Source organism: Martes martes, assembly GCF_963455335.1.
Source record: "Martes martes genome assembly, chromosome: 15".
Lineage (NCBI taxonomy): Eukaryota > Metazoa > Chordata > Mammalia > Carnivora > Mustelidae > Martes > Martes martes.
The window spans coordinates 39,609,996-39,619,157 of NC_137903.1; positions in this window are offsets into that span (position 1 = coordinate 39,609,996).

The following is a 9,162-nucleotide window of genomic DNA, read 5'->3' on the forward strand; positions in this document are numbered from 1 at the left end:
GGCGATCCTTTCTGGGGGGGTCACAGGAGCTTCAAGTTCACTGGCATTCCTTTAACGAGCACAAGCACGCTTTAAGGGACTGCTGTCTGCTGTGTCTTGTGATGGGTGACCAAGTGGGCCACCAGGAGGCCTCCCTGCCCCCCCAGGAGCGGAGCCCAGTGTGCGACAGCGACAGTGTCCACGTGACTCTGAGTGGTTTCTGGGTGCAGGACGGGGGTCGGGGGAGAGCTGCAGGCTCCAGGGGGAGGGCTTGGAGACTGGGGAGGGGGGAGGCGCACGGTAGAAGGTCAGGTAACACATACCACAGTGCACAGATACCATTGCACACCCACTCGGATGGTTGCGATAGTAAAGAGGGACAGTAACAAGTGCTGGGGAGGATGAGGAGAAATGAGGAGATGAGGACCTACTCCCCACCCCCCATGTGTTGCTGGTGGGAATATAAAAGGGTGCAGCCCTTTGGAAAACAGCTCAGCGGTTCCTCAGAAAATCAAAGTTACTGTAGGACTCAGCAGTCCCAGCCTTAGGTATATACATCTCAAAGAATTGAAAAACGTATTTACAGGACAATTTACGCATCTGTGAATGTTCCTGAGCAACATTATCCTCAACGGCCGAAGAAATGGAAACAACCCAAAAGTGTACCAACTGATGAAAGGAAAAGCAAAATGTTTAGCATCTCCAGACAATGAGATATTATTTGGCCATAAGAAGAATCACAGTCCTGGGGTACCAGGGTGGCTCAGTTGTTAAGCGTCTGCCTTCAGCTCAGGTCATGATCCTAGGGTCCTGGGATCAAGCCCCGCTTTGGGCTCCCTGCTCGGCAGGAAGCCTGTTTCTCCCTCTTCCACTCCCTCTGCTTGTAGTCCCTCTCTCACTGTCTCGCTGTCAAATAAACGAATAAAAATCTTAAAAAAAAAAGAAAGAGAGAAAGAAGGAAAGAAAGAAAGAAAGAAAGAAAGAAAGAAAGAAAGAAAGAAAGAAAGAAAGAAAGACGCGGTCCTGGGACACCGGGGTGGCTCAGTTGGTGAAGCGCCTGCCTTCGGCTCAGGTCGTGGACTCAGGGTCCTGGGATCAAGCCCCGCATCAGCCTACTTGCTCAGCAGGGAGCCTGCTTCTCCCTCTCCTTCCACCCCTCCCCCATCACTTGCCTGTTCTCTCTGTCTCTGTCTCTCTCTCTCTCTCTCTCCAATAAGTAAATAAAATCTTAAACACCAACATAGTCAGAACATGTGCTACAATGTAGAAGAACCTTGAAAACATCACACTAAGTAAAGGAAGCCAGACACCAAAGGCTAGTTATTTTATGATTCTATTTATATGAAATATCTAGACCGGGCACTTTGAGCCTAGAAGTAGATTAGTGGCTGTCGGGGTGTGGATGGGGGAATGGGAAGTGGCTCCTGATGAGTACAGGGTTCCTTTTTGGGGTCAAGAAAATGTTCTCAGATGAGATACTCAGTTGTCCAATTCCGTGAGCACCCTAAAACCACTGATCAGTACGCACTAAAAGGGTCACTCTCTGGGGATGTGAGTTATAGCTCAACCAAACATTTTTACGAAGAAATAATGCAAAGAGATCCTTCACCCATCTCCCCCCAGGGAACATCTTAGGAAACAGCAGTGCAACAGGACCATCAGGAAATTGACATGGACGCACCTGACCGCATCTTAGACAGACTCACCGAGTGTTTGCCCAGTTGTCCCGTAAACATTACACAGAAAACTTTTATTTTATGGCTCAGGCGGGTGAGCCTCTGACTCTTGACTTCGGCTCTGGTCATGATCTCAGGGTGGTGACATCGAGCCCTGCATCAGGCTCTATGCTTAGTGGGGAGTCTGCTTGGGATTCTCTCTCTCCCTCTCCTTTTTCCCTCCCTTCCCAAAAACTTTTATTTTCATTTGCTATTCATATTTAAATTCTAGGAAGTTACTAGGCAGATGCACTTTCCTCTGTAGGTTTAGTCTGACCTTCAGTTACCGTCTTCAGAGGGATTCTGAATAACTTATCCCTCATTGCTAGATGTACACTCATGTGATCAGGGAAATGGGGACACCTTGGGGTCTCCACACAGGACTCAGCTGGTGGCTTGAAGATGGCAAACCGATGACCCTTCATCCTGGAACCAACACCTGCTCTTGGAAAAAGAGGGCCCTGCTCACGCTGTGAAGTCACCAGGTTCTCCTTTGTTGGCACCCATGGGGTCTCTTAGCCCGAACTACACCGTACCCCTTGCAACCTCCAATCTCTTTTCCATCTCCATAATGTTTTTGTTTCAAGGGTGCTATCTAAATGGAGGTACGCATCGTGTAACCTTTGAGACTTTCTGCGCTCAGCAGAATTCTTCGGCACCCTATGCAGGTGGCCGTGGATGACAGCTGTTCCTTCTGTCTTACCGCTGAGTAGTATTCTGTGGAGTGGATGGACCACAGTCTATGTAATTCTTCAGCTGAGTGGACACGGGGGTTGTTTCCAGTTTGGGGCAGCTATGAATAAAGCGATTACGGACATCCATGTCCAGGTTTTGGTGTGGATGTAAGCATTTCTGTGGGATAGATGTCCAGGAGTTAATCGTGGGGTCGTATGGTAAACTCCTGTTTCATTAATGAGAGCCCCAGCCATCGTTTTCCAAGAGGGTCTGGACCATTTCACACCCTCACCGGCAACCGGTGGTCCAGCAGTGGTCCAGCTCCTCTGTACGCTCACTGGTGCGTACTGGAGTCAAGGGTATTTATTTTCGCTGTTCTGACTGTACATACATATATTTTTAAGTTTAGACAAGCGTGCACCAAACTTTTGACTATGGTGATTTCTGGTGCAGGTGCGTGTAGGGAAGAGGCTAATGTTACAGAGGACTCTTACTATGTTATGTATTTTGTTGTGTTCAAATTTGCTGTTACTCAGTGCGTGTGTGGGATCTAAAACTCAATCAGGTTTTTTAGAGAGCTGACAGAGAAAAAGTGAAGACAAAGGTTATAGACCAGTCTATGGAAGAGTTTGTCGCAAGAGGAAGGGAGGGGTGGGCAGTGGAGGGAACATTCTCTCTGATATAATCCAGAAAAGAAACCAACTTGGAGGGAGAGGCTGGTGATTCGGGAGAGAGAGACTGTCTCTGTTTAGCCAACACCCCTCTTCCTCCGTCCTTCTCCATGTCCCGGGAGACTCCTTGCCCTCTAGCTTCCAGAATTCTCTATGCAACTAAGAGGCAGGAGGAGAGAGAGGCAAGGCTTGCTACTCCCGAGCACAACTTCTCCCCACCTCAGTGCAAGGCCCCCATTCTCTCAGGCACCCCCCCCAGTGGCCTGAGACCACTGTGTCCTCCCCTTGCCCCCTGCTGCCCAGGTGCCCAGGTGCCCCCACCTGACCCCGCCCACACCCCTGACATGGTCTCTTCATCAGAGCTCCCTCAGTTAAGCCCAATTTTGAGCACACCCCTCTCCTCTGGTGGGTACACCACTGGGCAAGTCCCCAGAGCAACAGCGGGGACTCAGAGCTGGAAAGGGAGGGGACACCCAGTTTCTCTGAGCCCCAGGAAAGCCGGGGAGCCCTATCCTTTTGGACAGGGAGGTGACAGGTGTGGGGGGTCCATCTTCTGGCTGCCCAGGGAAGGGGGTGGCAGGGGAGCCCCACAGTACGTACAAGACGCTGCTCCAGGCCAGGTGATTGGGGCTGCAAGAAATAGGTACCCCCTGGAGCCAGCAGGGTTCGAGGAGGCAGGGAAGGCAGGCCCTGGAGGGGGACACAGCCGGCAATCTCGGGTCTCAGATTCAAGAGCAGGGAACAGGGTCCCGCCTCCCTCCTGGCTGCTTTGGGTCTCTGTCTTGACCAGAGTCACCTGCTTCATTTTCTCTCCTCACCTACCAAATGCCAGCAGCCACTTCACAGAGTAGCTTGGGGATTGGGGAGCAGGGGGCCGGACTGCCAGCCCTGGTCCACTGGCAGCGGGCAGGGTGGCCTCCCACCTCCGCAAGCTCACGACCCCGTTACTATCCCTGCAGACTCACTTTGCCCTTCTGATCTCCTGTCACCCTGACAACATCAAAACAGAAATTTGGGGTAATTTGGGGGAGTCTTTTCATGCTTCATCAGAGCTTCCTCTGGCCACGGAGGAAGTGAATGAAGGATGGAGATGGTGGCCTGAGCTTCCCCTTTCCGCCGGCTCTCAGACCGCTGCTGACATTTCCCCAGTTTTCCCCTTTCCTCCCACCTCTGTCTCAAAATGATCTCATTCTTCTGAATCTTCTCCTGGTGCCTCTCGCGTCCTGGATTTTTTTTTTCCTGTTTTCTTCCCCTCTCCTAATATTTTTTTAAGATTTATCTATTTAGAGGATCCTGGGTGGCTCAGTCATTAAGTGTCTGCCTTCAACTCAGGTCATGTTCCCAGGTTTCTGGGATCGAGCCCCACATCAGGCTACCCGTTCCACAGGAAGCCTGCTTCTCCCTCTCCCTCTCCCCCTGCTTGTGTTCCCTCTCTTGCTGTGTTTCTCTCTGTCAAATAAATAAAATCTTAAAAAAAAAAAAAGATTTATTTATTTATTTGAGAGAGAGAGAGAGAATCTCAAGCAGAGTCCACAATGAGTGTGGAGTGCAACATGGGGCTGGATCCCACCACCCAAAATCATGACCCGAGCTGAAATCAAGAGTCAGATGCTTAACTGACTGAGCCACCCAGGGCCCCTCCTCCCCTAACATTTTATATATATACACACACACACACACACACACACACACACACACACATACACACACATATATACATACATACATACACACACATATATGTGTGTATGTATATATGTATGTACATATATACATATGTGTGTATGTACATATACATATGTATATACATATATGTGTGTATACATATATATGTACATATACACATATATATATTTAATATTTTATTCATGTATTTGAGAAAAAGAGACAGAGACAGAGCACAAGCAGGGGCCGGGGAGGAGGCAGAAGCAGAGAGAGAAGCAGACTCCCTGCTGAGCAGGGAGCCCGATGCGGGGCTGGATCCCAGGACCCTGAGATCATGATCTCAGCAGAAGGCAGACGCTCAATCAACTGAGCCACCCAGGCCGCCCCCTCCCCTAACATTTTAATGAAAAATTCAAACATACAGAAAAGTTGTAAGAATAGTACAATGATAGTTCTGTACATTACACTCAGATTTAACGATGCACCTTTGCTATATCTGCCTTCCTCCCTCCTTTCCCCTCCCTTCCCCTCCCTCTCTCTCCACGCAGGGATAAGAACAACCTTCTGCATAATTCCAACACCATTCTTGCTCCTGGTGAGGTCAGCAGTAATTCCTTATCATCTATGCCCTGGTCTGCCCTGTTTCCCCCACTGTCTGCCTTAGCTTTCCAGCTTTCTGCTCCTAGATATGCCCGCTTTCAAGCTACAGTATGATGCTCGGCCCAACTGCCCTCTTCTTCCCAGTGACAATTATCTTGGCAAAAATCAGGGAACATTAAATGAACCCCAAGGAAAGGCCAAAGGACATTCGGGAAAGGAAGTCAGTCCTGCACCCAGCACCCTCACACACCCCTGCGGAGTTTCTGGTTTGCAGGCTCACCTGATCGAAGGTTCCCAGATGACTTGACTCTGGCCAGAGGAAGTTCCAATGAAGCTAGCTCTCAAGGACTTACTGTATCCATCTCAGCGGGCTCAGGAATGGCCGTCAAGTCTAGGTCAATGTGGGTTATTCTAGGCAGGGATCAGTTTGGGCCAGAGACGGGGGACAACCCTGAGCCCCCAGTCTCAGGCCTCACCCGGCTGCTGGATGAGCCTTGGCAGCCTTGAAGCCAAGAGCCCCATGTGAGAAGCTGACCTCTCACGGAACTGTCCATCTTCTCCAGGAACTAACCACAGAGAAGAAAAAGTATCTCCTATCTAAGAAGGTAATTTGCTGCCATAACAAAGTATCAGGAGGGGCGCCTGGATGGCTCAGTCGCTGAGCATCTGCTTTCGGCTCAGGTCACGATCCCAGGGTCCTGGGATCGAGCCCCATGTCGGGCTCCCTGCTCAGCAGGAAGCCTGCTTCTCCCTCTCCCCGACCTGTGTTCCCTCTTATACCATGTCTCTCCCTGTCAAATAAATAAATAAAATATTAAAAAAAAAAAAAAAGTATCAGGAACTGCATGGCTTGAACCATAGGCGTGTATGGTCTCACGGTTTTGGGAGCCCGAAGTCTGAAACCAGTTGTGGGCTGGTTGGTTCCTTCTGAGGGCTCGGAGGGGAGCATCTATGGCAGGCCTCTTTCCTGGGCTCCTAGATGGCCATTTCCTACCTGTGCCTCTTCCCGTCCCGCTCCCTCCGTGCATGTCATCTCTGAACAGCCCCCTGTGATGAAACCCCATCCTAGGGACGCCTGGGGGGTCAGTCAGTTAAGCCACTGTCTTTGGCTCAGGTCATGATCCCAGGGTCCGGGATCGAGTCTGGCATTGGGCTCCTTGCTCAGTGGGGAGCCTGCTTCTCTTTCTGCCTCTGCCTGCCACTCTGCCTGCTTGTGCTCTCTGTTTCTCTCTCTCTCTGGCAAATAAATAAATAAATAAAATCTTAAAAAAAAAAAAAAGAAACCCCGTCCTATAGGGTTAGGGGTCCCCCTACTCCAGTAGGATCTCCTCTTAACTAATGACATCAGCAGTGATCCCCTTTCCAAGGAGCGCACTGTGGGGTTAGGATTTCAACGTAGGGATTTGGGAATGGACACAATTCAGCCTCGAATGAAGGATTTTTTTTTTAAGATTTTATTTATTTATTTGAGAAAGAGAGAGCAAGCGCCAAGGAGGGGGAGGGCCAAAGGCAGAGGGAGAAGCAGCCTTCCCATTGAGCAGAGAGCCCGATGCAGGGCTCGATCCCCAGGACCCTGGGATCATGACCTGAGCTGAAGGCAGACTCCTAACTGACTGACCCCCCCCCAGGCGCCCCATCCAAGGAAGGATTTAACCTGGTCTCTGATCAGAGAGGCCTGAGGGCCGTCCAGGTGTGCAGGAAGGGAGACACTTGGGAAATTATTTCCCTTTATCTCACGGTGACTTTGAGAAAAAAAAGAATTTGAGCATTGTTGCCATTTCACAAATAAGAAGACTGACATGTCTCAGCAAAGGTATTGCTCACAATGTCATGGATTAGCCTGGTCCCGTAGAGGGCGGATCTCAACAATTTTTCCTAATTTCCTCCTCCAAAGCAGTCTGTCTTTTCTTGTCTTTTCTTTTCTTTTAAGATTTATTTATTTATTGGACAGAGAGAGAGAGAGCGAGATAGGGAACGGAAGCGGGAGGGAGTGGGAGAGGGAGAAGCCGACTCCCCACCAAGCAGGGAGGCTGATGTGGGACTCGATCCCAGGACCCTGAGATCATGACCTGACCTGAGGTGAAGGCAGATGCTTAACAACTGAGCCACCCAGGTGACCCAGCAGTCCTTCTTTCTTTTGTTCTTTTTTTTTCTTTCTTTCTTTTTGTAACTAAGACTTTGTGGGTCCTGTCATGTTGGCCTATGTACTCACCACAGCCCCCCTCTGAATTAATAACTGAAACTTTCAGGAAAAAGAAGAGTAATTGTAATAGGTTGATGGAATTATGGGTGGATTTGTTTCCATCTGATCTCTGTTTTTTTCAAAATGTTTTGTAATGTGGGAATGGTTTGTTTTGTTTTCTTTTTTAAAGGTGATTTTATTAAAGCACAGTGATAGGACCCATGGGTAGAAAGAGCTGCTGCAGAGAGAGAGAATCTTTTTTTTTTTTAAGATTTTATTTATTTATTTGACAGAGAGAGAGAGATCACAAGGAGGCAGACAGGCAGGCAGAGAGAGAGGAGGAAGCAGGCTCCCCGCTGAGCGGAGAGCCCAATGTGGGGCTCGATCCCAGGACTCTGAGATCATGATCTGAGCCAAAGGCAGAGGCTTAACCCACGGAGCCACCCAGGCGCCCCTGTGGGAATGTTTTATAATCTCAATTTTTATTAAAAAAATTTTTTGGAGTAAGTGAGAAGGGCTGAGTTCCAGATATCCGCTTCTGGAAAGGCCAAGAGCTTCCGTCCCCCTAACCGCTTGGGCCCCAGCCCCTCCAAGCCAGGCTGACTCTTTTTTTTTTTTTTTTTCTTAAAAGATTTTATTTATTTATTTGACAGACAGAGATCACAAGTAGGCAGAGAGGCAGGCAGAGAGAGAGAGGGAGAAGCAGGCTCCCTGCCGAGCAGAGAGCCCGATGTGGGACTTGATCCCAGGACCCTGGGATCATGACCTGAGCCGAAGGCAGAGGCTTTAACCCACTGAGCCACCCAGGCGCCCCCAGGCTGACTCTTCCCAGCACACTTGTGGAAGGGGCAGCAGCACCCTGTGAGCAACCCCCCCACCCCTGCCGCTCTGCCCCGAGACACGGGAGGGGCCTGGGGACGGTGCCCCGGAGATGTCACTTTTCCCTTCCAGGCCAGGCTGACTTTGGAAACTGAGTGACCTCAGTCACTCTTGGGTGTAGTTCCCCAATGTAGTCCCCTGGAAAATGCTCAGGGCTTGCTACGGGGGAAAGCAAAAGAAGAATGGCTTTCCCAGGCCCGGCCAGGCCCCCTCTGCCCAGTCCACTCGGCCAGAGTGGGAGTGAGGGAGGTGGGATGTTGGGGAAAGAAGATGCAGGGAGAAAGGAGAGCCTAGAAGGGGATCCTCGGGGTTACTGCCCACAGAGGAGAACCACCTCGCCTGCCCACCTCCTAGGCCAAGAAGAGTCATGCTTGGTACTCTCCAGAAATCCTGGCAAGGACAGAACATAAAGGCTAGAACCCCACCCCACCCCCTATCCCCAGACCGAGTCCTCACATGCTTATCTCACTGCAGGGCTCTGGCAAGGACAGAAGCCATCGGCAGTGTGTGCCCAGTCCTGAGAATTTCGTTTCCAGGTCCAGCACTTGGGAATTTGCTCAGACTGACTCTGGTGATGCGTCTAATCCCAGGCATCACAGAAATTGGCTCAGTAAATCCCCAGGGAGCCTCCTAGGCAGGTGAACATTCTGGAACAGCAGAGCCCGCCAAAGGGGGACCGAACGCAAAACTGTCTAGTACGTGACATTTGTCCTCAGTGTGTCCTCCTTCCCCTTTCTGCATGTCCCTCCAAGTTTCCAGCTGACAGCATACCAGAGGGTCGCCAGTCTTCCCAAGG